Source organism: Triturus cristatus, chromosome 7 (genome assembly GCF_964204655.1).
Source record: "Triturus cristatus chromosome 7, aTriCri1.1, whole genome shotgun sequence".
Classification (NCBI taxonomy): Eukaryota; Metazoa; Chordata; class Amphibia; order Caudata; family Salamandridae; genus Triturus; species Triturus cristatus.
The window spans coordinates 1,290,479,022-1,290,490,503 of record NC_140590.1 but is presented as its reverse complement, the minus strand read 5'-3'; the positions used below and the strand labels follow the sequence as shown (position 1 = coordinate 1,290,490,503).

Genomic DNA, 11,482 nt, shown 5'->3' with positions numbered 1-11,482 from the left:
CAGGCCAACTCATTAAAAGTATCGAAAAATTACATCCAAAAGTCTACAAAAGAGTGTTCAAATTGCCTTATTACACCAGGGGACCTCTGGTGAGACTCGAATTTGGCCTGGAGAGCATTGAATGGTCCAGCATGGGCTCCTTTCCAAAGTATAACTATAGATGCTCCATGGTGACGCCACGCACCTTGAAATTTATTCTGCAAAATATATTCAAATATAAAAATAACCCATGGTCCACTTATTTAACGACGGCGGCAGCTACCCTTCAAATCAACTTGACTGTTCTAAATACCTCACTACTCACGCACACTGCAGTAAAACGCATATTGAAAAAACAGATTAAATTCCTTTTGAAGACCGCGGACATGGAAAATGTTAAGTCCACACCGCCGCTAAAGGCCCTGGCAGCATCATAAAAGAACGACAGCCAAGTTGACCTTCAGGCACAATCGTATCTCAATTGCACAATCGGAAAAGCTTGCCTAAACCAAATCTTGGCAGTAAGGATGCTGGCATTACAAATCGAAGACTTCAACCCTAATTGGCCACTGCTCTCCAAGATTGTCAAGTGCAGACTTTGTGGCTACAAATCTGAAACTTTTTTACACTTACTTTGCTGCTGTCCGACGTGGCTCGATTCCCGGCGAACACTATTAAAGCCACTTTTTTTAATTCATGGCATAAGAACATGCAATAATGCAATGGACTTGATTTTTAGTACCATGGTTACCCTTGAACTGTCAAGAATAGGCAAATGTTTAAAAGCAGTGGAGGACCTTCTTAAAAACACAGAACAAAGCACAGAGATGACCACGGATTGATAACTCCCAGTACCTGCACTACGGACATTAAACATTGCATCGTATTTGTAGTGGATTTAAACAATTTTTACTTCTTTCACATAAAAACTCAAACCGGTCACCTATATTAGATTTTAAATAGCCAAACTACCCTAAACTTAACTAAAACTGCTAGTACACCTTGAGTTTTATTCTTAGGCACTACGTGCCAGTTACACTAGAGGGTATTGCAAGGACCCACCGCTTTCTATTTGTCCTTTGTATAATATGTCTTTTAAATGTTTTATATTGTCATGGTTTTAAGTAATCTTCTCAATAAACTCTGTATTGTGTTGCTGCATATCAGCCCCTGGTAACAAAACCAGTAGTGCTTCACACTTGCACCCCCCATCCCCGGGGGGGGGGCTGGTCCTACAAAATTACCAGGGTTGCTTTGGATTCCCAGTCTGGCCCTTTCCAACAGACTGTAGCCCTCTGTGTTGCTTCTGGCCCTACCCATGTGAGGCTTTTACTCCCCACCCTCATGTTGCTTGAGCCTCCCCTGCAGCCCGTGTTTCTTCCGCCTCCACAGTGGTTCTCTTGCCCACCTGCTTAAAAAACAAATGTGCATGTTTTTAGGTCGAGCCTAGCGCAGCGCGCATGCGCTGCCCTATGGGAGGCTTCTTGTGAGCACTCCAAACATCTCCATGTAAGTCTGACTCCTTCCACGCATTGGATTGGCCTTTACATGTGGCCTTCAATAATGAAAGCACGCAAATGGCCAAAGGCGGGTGCATGTCCCACCTCCTTTCCAATGTGTCAATCCCACAGGGTTTTGCTCTCGGGAGCGAGCAGCGGCCTGCAGGTCGTGGATCAGGTTACTAATTGAACAGAACGCGCTGCCGTGCTTTTTTTTCAAATGCTTGTTTGTTGAGGAGTTTTACAAAGTGTTAAACTTTACCTCTGATTGATTAAAGAGAAACAAAAAAAAAGTAGTCATAAGACTCCAGCCCGATCCTTTGGATGAGCCCAGATCAGACATGCTTCTGTCGCTTCCTCGATAGTTTTAGTTAGTTAGACTCAGTGCTTGAAATGGAAAAATAGAAGTGCAGGTACTCTGTACCAGAGTACCTGCTTGTTTCTGAGAAGTGCCGGTACTCTCCAATTAAATAAGTATTACGTCACTCTTGAGAAGTGCCGGTACTCTCCCTCTCAAAATAAAAAAGTGCCGGTACTCAGTACCAGAGAGTACCGGCCTATTTAAAGCACTGGTTAGACTTAATTAAAAGCTTGTGTAAAAAGCTGAAAAGAAAGGGGGAGAATGGCCAGAGCTGCCTTCTTTCGACTTGGGGAATCAGGTTTGAATCCTAGCGTCATATCAACATCCTGTGATTCTTGTAATCTAGTGCTCAAGGAAAGCGCTCTATTTCTCTTGGGCCAAGTTAATGCTATATAAAACTGAAAAAAAGTTTGGTCTTTATGATTGTTCTGAACCGATAGGATCCTAGGGTCAAAGCTGTTCTAAAGATGCGGTTTGTAGATCCACACGGACCTTCCACCACGTTGTCGTCTCTTTAAGGAACATGTTGAATTAAGGTGTTGTGTAAAGTGTCTTGCTGGTCACTGACTGGCTGATGTCTCTTACCCTTTCCTCCTTTCAGGCGGAGACCGCCGACCAGCACTCCCTGCTGTCGCTCTACAAGGCTCTTAGTGAGCAGAAGGGGAAGGAGCGCTCGCTGCTACACAAGGACTGCGTACCACTACAGCCACCACTATCTCCCGACGTCTAGGCCTACCTGCATGTCTGGGACCAGAACGATCGCTTCCTGGTGGCCCTGAACCTGGGCACACAGAAGGCCACTGTAGTGCTGCAGCACACACAGTTGCCCGAAAGCGCTACCCTGGTTCTGAGCTCCGACCGGCAGCGTCGAGAAGGCTTGGTGGAGCTGCTCAAGCTGGAGCTGGTTCCCTCTGGGGGTACTGCTCAAGTTCCCATATACGGCCTAATATTTGACCCTCTGCTGGCTTTACTACACCTTCCCCTGGGGACACCCTGCTGCTCCTGAAACAGAGCCCACCCCCGCTACCTCCATGACACACTCCCAGATATCACCCGCTGCAGCTTATTTGAGTTTATAGAGAATTTTATGAATGCCAAGCTGAGTCATGCCCAACAATTCTAGCCCCGCTTGTTAGGCCAATGAAAAATACAACCGTTTAGGACAACCCTGTGAAATCTACAAGCACTTGTTCCTTCTTGATTAGAATCCCTGTGTTGCTTTTGCGGCCCTTCCAGCCCTGCCCCCTGTTGTTTTCACGACCCCATATTGCTTTGGCAGTAACTTGTTGAACCACCGGTTGCCCCATACCTTCCCCCGTGTTGCTTCAGCCCTCCGCCCGGTATATAAAAATATTGTTTTCATATTTTATTTCGTCTTAGTTACTGATCCAACTTGGTTATGTAACTAAATAAAAAAAGATCCAGTCTATTGTTGTCGGTGAGTGCATGCGAGGTTCACACAGCAACAAAATTATGTGTTTTAAAAAAAAACTTTAATCACACTGCACAGCATTACGGATGTTGTGCACCTGGGCTAAAAACCATTGGCAAAGCCAATACCTCACAAAGGAGAGACCTAATGGCTGTGCCAATGCTTGTTTTCTTTTATTGTTACTGATCCAGCTTGGTTCAGTGGCTAAACAGAGAAAAGCGGCTGTGTCATTGTGCAGGCGTACACATGTGAGGTGCTCACGTCTACAAAAGGACACATCTGGCCGCATCAAAAGCTTTTTGCTTAACTTTTATTGCCATGCTGCACAGCATCAGAGCTAAAAACTATTGACCAATCCAGTAAGTCCCAAAGACGAGACCTATTGGCTTTGCCAACGCTTCTTTTTAGGTCTCGGCTCGAGGGCTGCGCTTGCGCAGTCTCGCTCCGAGATTTAATGTTTCGGAGTGGGGCTTTAACCCGCCCCTTTTTTTTACCTCTTCTCCATTGGCTGGCCTCTTAAATGCTTGTCAGCCATTGGAGAAGAGGTTTGTCTCTCCAAACAAGCCCCGTCCTTTTCAGATTCGGGGGCGTGTTTTTTTGATTCTTTCTCTCCTCTGGAATGTAAACATTCCAGCCAATGGCAAGAGGAGAGAAAGAAAAACACGCCCCCGAATCCGAAAACGCTGCTGCGTTTCTCTGAGGCATTTCTGCTTGACCTTGGAGAAAGGCGGCGGTGGAGAAAGGCGGCGGTGTTCATGGCTTAGCTTTGGATCACAGAAAGTGACCCTGGTTAATGCAGTGGTTTTCGTGCCCTTACTCTCCTGTGCCGGTGAAACATTAGCAAATGCTGCGGCAAGGACACGCTGATTCCGGCCGCGCTGCGGAGCCATAATCTTCCCCAGGTGAGGCAGGCGCTACGATATAGGTGAGCCGAGGGTGTAGACGTTACAGGGGCCGTGGTCGCAATTCAAATTCCACCGCGATAGTGCCCTTAGGTTTCTCTCACATCCCTCCCAAGGAGCCACAACCTCGCCCCTCCCCCGGGCTCACTCTGCCTCCTCCTCTGAACCACTGATAGTCCCTTCTCTTGGGTAGTTTTCTGTCGCCCCAAGGCCCACCCACTCCCCATCAGATGCCCAATACCCTGGGTTTACTAAGCCAGCCCCTTGAACTCAAACCCACCTCACGCTGGTGCCATCTTTGTTCACAATACCGGCCGTGTATCACTGCATCATTGTAGAGAGGAATTGAGCTGTCAATGACGTCATGACATGTGACGTCACCCAAACAGCTCTCTTTGTATCTCCTTCAGTGTGGTGCTTTATAAGCCAAGGCAGGAAATGCAAAATATCTATTCCGGAAACCCACACATTGGGGGTGAAGGGGCGACACCAGGAGGGGGGAGGGGCAGAGTCTCGATGGGCGGAATCTTAACTTTAAGTTACACTTTTATCTTTTTTTTAAACTCTGATACAAAGAAATGGGCAACCAGAAAAATGTGAGAGTAAATCCCCCTGTCTTACTTAATCGTGACAAGCAGGCTGCATTTTAAAATAGCACAGGGGGTTAAAGCATCAGCTGCAGCAATTTATGTGGCATAAGAGGGGTAAGAACCCTGGTGTTCATTGCGATTGCTGGTGAGGTCTATATGAGGTCTACTCACAGGGTTGACTCATCATAAATGGTTAATGCAGTGGTTTTCGTGCCCTTACTCTCCTGTGCCGGTGAAACATTAGCAGATGCTGCGGCAAGAACACGCTGATTCCGGATTCCGACCGTGCTGCGGAGCCATAATCTTCCCCAGGTGAGGCAGGTGAGGCAGGCGCTGCGATCTAGGTGAGCCGAGGGTGTAGACGTTACGTGGCCCGTGGTCGCAATTCAAATTCCACCGCGATATACGCGCAAGCCAGATGATAGCACGGCAAAGTCGTAGCAGTCGGCAAGCAGAGATACTGGTCATCTGTGCTTTTATGCTTTCTGCCCTGAAGTCTTGAAGTCTTCTAAGTCGCTGGTAGTGGAGAAGTTGGAGTCAGTGATAGCAGAGCGGGAGCAGCCGGGGTTTGCAAGTTCACTGTGGTGGCATCAAGCCGCCATCTTCCTTCCCCACGTGACCGTGTACACCCTTCATAATTCTAAAGGTGGCTGAGAGTATATTTTAGCAATTTTCAGTACAACGTTCAACTTAAAGGCCATGATACTGTCTCCTTCCGTTTTCTCAGATATACAAGAAAATCACAGATTGTCTCTCATGCCCCAATCTTCTAGGTCAGTTATCTTCAATCGCACTTACCAATGATCTTCTCTTAGTCTATTGCATTTACTATTTTTTTCTCATCGCTTGTCAGCCTATCTTCTGTTGTTGTGAGGCAGGAATTGAATGCAGTGAGATCTGACCTTATTGAGACAGTTTCTGTTGAGGGTTTAGTCTTAGTTTCTTCAATAGAAGCTGTTGATGTTCTCAAGCGCTGCCTCATGTGGCACCTTTCCTTGATTTTTCAGAGTGATTAAGCTATTGACATTGTAAATAACAATGCCGTTTCTTTAAATGTTTTAAAAACAAAAACAAAAATAATGTCATGAGCAATGCCAATAGCTCTAACTTTAACAATGCCGAGACCGTTGCATTGTAAATGCTTGTTTAATAAGCCTGTGTGCATTATTTTTATGCAGTTACTCGGAGATGAAAGACCAACAAATGGTTACAAAATATTTTGCTCTTTATAGTCACGTCTTTGACTCCGCCCCCACACTCACTGACGCTGACGCCATTGTACTCAAGATCTTGTACTCAACCATACATTTTTTAATGCCCTTCTACCGCTGGTAAAGGAACCCACGTCTTTACCAAGATGTATCTACACAGGAGCATCTGTCAATCCCATTCTTGGTCTAAATGCTCAGCCTGTATCTGTCTGGGGAAGGGAGAGAGTCGTGAGCCCTCAATCATAGTACAGAAACTCAATCTCTCTGTAGATGGGCAGTGCCAGTCCTGGGCCTTCAGTCCTTGTGCCGAAGTCTGTATCTCTCTATAGATCGGGGCAGAGCCAGGGCTGGGCTTTCTATTGCTTCTGCACGGCATCTCTATCTGTCTGCATAGAAGATAGGGAGGGCGAGGGCTCTCTGTCTTTAGTCTATACAGATCGTGTGTCCCCGTACAAAGCGTGTATCTCTGTTGATAAGAAAACGCCGATGATTCTGAGCCCTAAATCGTGACTCGCCGTCTATATCTCTCTACAGAGAGGTCAGGCCCAGTATCTCGTTCTGCAAAGTAAAGCTACAAGTGTCGCCCACTGGGCACTAAAGGGTTAACGTTCAGCGCAATGTGCAGTAGCCAAGGACAGGTTGTTCCTTCCTTATCTGGCTGGCTGTACGCCAGACAAACCTGCCTTTCACGTGTTTGCAGGTTGTTTACCTTCATCAGGGAGGTGTGTCAGGGGGCACGCGCACCTTGCTGCTGCTTACTTCGTGCAAGGGTGAGCAAAAGAATGATGCATTTAACCCAGATCTCTTGACTGGGGGTGAATGTTTTGATTTATTCTGCATTCCGTCCATCACTTGTGTGTATTTTGCTTCCTCGCCCTAAGTGCGCCGGGTATGCCCAGACGTGGGTCCCGGTCTCACTGTGCCACTGAAATCAAGCTATCGTGGCTGACGAGGGGTGAAACCCCGAAACCGGTCTTAGGATGCTTGTTTCCGGTCCAGGTAGGACCTGGCTTGGCAGTTCGAACTGTACTGTTCCCATGGTCAAGACTGACTTGCATATGGCCAGGTCTAAACTGGGGTGGTATGGTGAGCAAAAGAATGATGGATTTAACCCAGATCTCTTGACTGGGGGGTGAATGTTTTGATTTGTTCTGCATTCCGTCCATCACTTGTGTGTCTTACTTCGTGCACGGCTCCGACTCGCTGTCTGTGAACAAATCGATGCCTTATGTTGACTTTTTTGTTATTTTATCATACCAGGATGATAATGTTACATCTGCTGAAAGAGGCCCCGCCTTTGGGGCGTCGTTGGTAGTAGTGTTCAAGGTTCGTCCAGCCCGTGCTACCGCTCTCAGTTTTCATGGTAGTGGTTTGTGTGCGACTGGCTGCGTGTGTTCTAATCTGTATAGCGTTTGGAGGTATTCGCCTCTTAAGCCTTAGCTGGTTGGTTCTTGGGGTAAGCAGCACCTAGCCGAAAGGTGACAAGTGATTGGGTATAGACGTGTCTGGAATTCGGATCATAGAGGTCGCAAGTTACTTGGGGCAGGGTCGGACTAATGGCCTGTGGAGCAATCAGGAAGCATTAGTCTGATAGGTCAGTGGGGCCTGTTTTTCCAGCTGTTTGTGGGCCTCAGTTATGGTTTGATGAGCCGGTTTTCAGGTGGAAACCAACCAGACTGCGCAGCAGTTTGGTTTGCTAACGACGTCTTGGGGACATGCTGAAAGCTTCCCTGGGAATGTATTCGGCTGTTTACTATTGGCTTTGTGTTTTGTAACTCACATTTTGTTGCTTTCTGTTTGCTGAATCTATTTGTTTTAGGCTGTCCAGCTGGAGTTCGTCCCTTCCCTTACCCAAAACCCTCTTTACTGTATTTATCCACCAGTGCTTGATTTCTGTAAAGAGTTCTTATTTTGTCTTGTTCTTATCTTGTTATATTTGCTGAGCATTCAAAGACAGAGGTCAAATGTCAGGCTCTCTTTTCCAGGGAGCTCGGTTTTTCTTTTTCTTTCTCCTTCTTTAAAGTGAGAAGATTTGTGTGACAATCATGTTGGCTTAGGGGAGTGCTCGAGGACAGCTGTAAAATATATATTTTTTTCTAGCACACAACAAAATTCAAAATGTCTCTAAATGAACTGTGCAGATATTTTGACATTTGAAAAGCCCAAGTGAAGCATATTCTTTGGTAACTCTGAAGTGTGGTGGAAACAAATATTTTAAAACGATCAAAATAAATCAATACACTAGGTAGTGACATTTTCACACATTGTCATTTGCACGCTGTATACTTTTTGTCAGTGAAACTGTATGTCTGTGCAAATGTAATGGTGATTTCAATTGAAGATGTGTTGTTTGTTACAAAAGTGTGCTACCACACCATGCATATTCCACTCTATGCTACTGCACTCTACTCAACACCACTCCATACCACTGCACTCTACTCTGCACCACTCCACTGTAAACCATGCCACTGCACTCTGTGTTATTGCACTCTGCTCCACTTCACACTACTCCATTCCACGTCACTGCACTCTATGCCACTTCACTTTATGTCTATCTACTCTGCCCCACTCTACTGTATGCTAATTCACGCTATGCCACTTTACCTCACTGCACTGTTCATCATTGCATTTATCGCCACTGCACTCGACACCAATTCAGTCTATGCTACTCCGCTCTACTCAGCACAACTCCACTCTTCGCCACTGCACTCTACGTCACTGCACTCTATGATAATGCACTCTATGCCAATGCACTCTGTGCCAATGCACTCTACTCTTTATCACTCCACTGTGCAACCCTGCACTCTCTACCAATCCACTGTACAACACCCTGATCTACTCTGTACAACTGCACTCTATGCCTACACCACTGCACTCTACCCTGCACCACTCCACTCTATGCCACATCACTCTACCCTGCACCACTCCGCTATACGCCATTTTACTGTACTCTGAAACAATCTACTCTATGCCGCTCTGTGCCACTGCACTCTATGCTACTGTCCCCCACTGCACTCTACTCTGAACCACTGTAGTCTTAATCACTACTCTCTGTGCCACTCTATGCCACTGCCCTCTATGACACTCTACTCTGCAACACCACACTCTCTGCCACTGAACTCTACGCCACTCTTCTTTGCACTACTGCGCTATATGCCAGTGCACCCTGCAGCACTGCACTCTATCCCACTGCACTCTACGCCAATCCACTTTATGCCACTATACTCTACTCTATGACACTGCACTCTATGCCATTTTACTCTGCACCAGTCTATGCCACTGCACTCTGTACCACTCTACTCTGCACCATTCTACCGCACTGCACTTTACGCCACTCTACTCTACACAACTCTACTCTGCACCACTGTACTCTACGCCACTGTTTTCAACATCACTGCATTCTATGCCACTCTATTCTGCACCACTCCACTCTGCAACACCGCACTCTACACAATTGCATTCTACTGTGCACCACTCTAATCTACTGCACTGCATTCTATGCCACGGCATTGTACGCCACTGAATTTTATGCCTCTGCACTCTATGCCACTATACTCTGCAACACTCTGCCGCAGTGAACTCTACACCAGTTCACTCTACTGTACTATACACCACTCCACTGTTGCCCACTCTAAGCCATTGCACTCTATTCTACTCTGCACCACTATACTCCATGCCAATCTACTCTACGCCAATCTACTCTATGCCACTGCACTCTATTCTGCACCACTCTACTCTACGCCACTGCACTCTAAGCCAAAGCACTCTACACCTGTAGGAAGAGAGTATTATGTGGCGATGCTAGTTAGGCTTCACAAAGCAATACTCGCACAATATCCCAAAGATGGCCATTACATTCACAATAATACATCCTTAGCTCAGTCCTGGTAGAGTGGAAAAGAGCAGCAAGGCTTTACTAGAGGAACATGTGTTAAGCATTTCAGAGTTCCAACATGGACGATAAGTAATTGACACAACTCAAAAGACATCCAACACCAATTTATAACATTTTTAGACACAAAAATTAAGTCAGATAAGTATAACCAGAGTTATGGATTTTAGAAGCAATATTAAACCAGTGCAAAACAGGACTGCAAAATGTTATCATTGCGGTCAATGGTAAAAAGCACTAGTGACAATCTGTTACCTGCAGGTTGAGTTGCATGGAGCCCAAGGAGGGTAAAGGTGATGCGGGTCCCAGGAACAAGCCACAACAGTCAGTTCAATTTTACGTGGCTCGAGAAGCCCGGTGCAGAGTTGTCCTGTCTGTCCTTGGTGCTGAAACTGGATCCGCAAGAGATCTGATTTGACCTTTTTCACGATGCTGTTGGGGAAGAAAGTGCAAAAACTCGACAACAAAACCACTGCTAATGTTGGATGAAGTTCCCTCGAGGTGCAGCGTTGTGTAAAGGAGGGGGAGGGCGGTGTTGCCAGACTAGTGACCAACAAGCCTTGGCAGCAGTAAGCAGAACAGAAAGTTAATTTGACATCCGTAGCTCCTGGGGAACAAGGTAGCTGCCTAAAGCTTTGTGGAGGTCTGTACTACATTTCCCAAAATGCACTGGATAATCTACTTCTGTGTGATCCATTGGAGGGCCTAATAACCAGCGATTCTTTGTTTCTGGTATGTTGCTTCACCTGAGGTTGTAGGAGACTAGTGACACTAGTTCAGGGAAGTCTGTTGATGCCTTTGGCTCTCAAAGGGGTTCTTCCGTCTGGGGAAACCAAACTGTGGTCCAGGACGAGTCGCAGTTCCAGCAAGGTTGCCACAGGTACAAAGTATCATGCCTTTGGTGTGGGCAGCTCCTGTTGTGACAGACACAGGTCTCGTCTTTTGTCCTTGGTGCAAGTCAGATCAGAACTGAGGTTCTGGTGTCAGGGGTAGCTCTTAAATCCTAGATTTAGGGGCAATGTTCCATCTAATTTATTTGCTCTGTATGCGGCAGTGTAAGGTCTCTGTGCACTGCAGCCAAAGCTAGGTGCGCCAACAACAAGTGTGTAGCGACAGGGGTTCTGACACGGGAGTCCCTGCTTGATTGTGCAGATCCCTGACCTAGGTACTGAAATGCAGGAGACCTGCTTGATGGGGCAGGCAGGGCCGTACTGGGAACCCAAAGCAGCGCTGGAAATTTGTTGGACCAGCCCCCACCATATCAAGCACTCCTGCTTAACAAAACTGGTCCCCAGCACTGCTGCTTTTGTTACTGGGGCCGATATTGCAGTATTGCTGCAAAACCGGCCCCCAGTAATAAAAAAGCTCATTAATAAAAACGCCTGATGCCTGCTGTGGCTAGTCCAGCCCTGGGGGCAGGCCTTCATGTTGGTGACTGGTGTACACTGGTTGTATCATGTTGGAAATGAACAGGTGCAGTGCAAAGCATCTACAACCATGACAAAGCGGCACTAATATATATTAGGAAACCAGTGCAGCCTGCCCATTCCACAATATCATTGAACCGCTGCTCTCCTAACTACCTACACAGCAGCGGCTCATGGCATCTTAAGGAT

General features: G+C 46.6%; 1 long non-coding RNA gene across 1 annotated transcript in view; it reads left to right on the top strand.

The window, feature by feature from the left end:
• Window positions 1–6,663: 6,663 nt before the first annotated feature.
• The window catches only part of LOC146811912 (uncharacterized), a 59,964-nt gene continuing 55,145 nt past the window's right edge, over window positions 6,664–11,482 (top strand). Inside the window, exon 1 of the long non-coding RNA XR_014965845.1 lies at window positions 6,664–6,744. This is a non-coding gene — a long non-coding RNA (uncharacterized LOC146811912). The remainder of the gene's footprint in view (window positions 6,745–11,482) is intronic.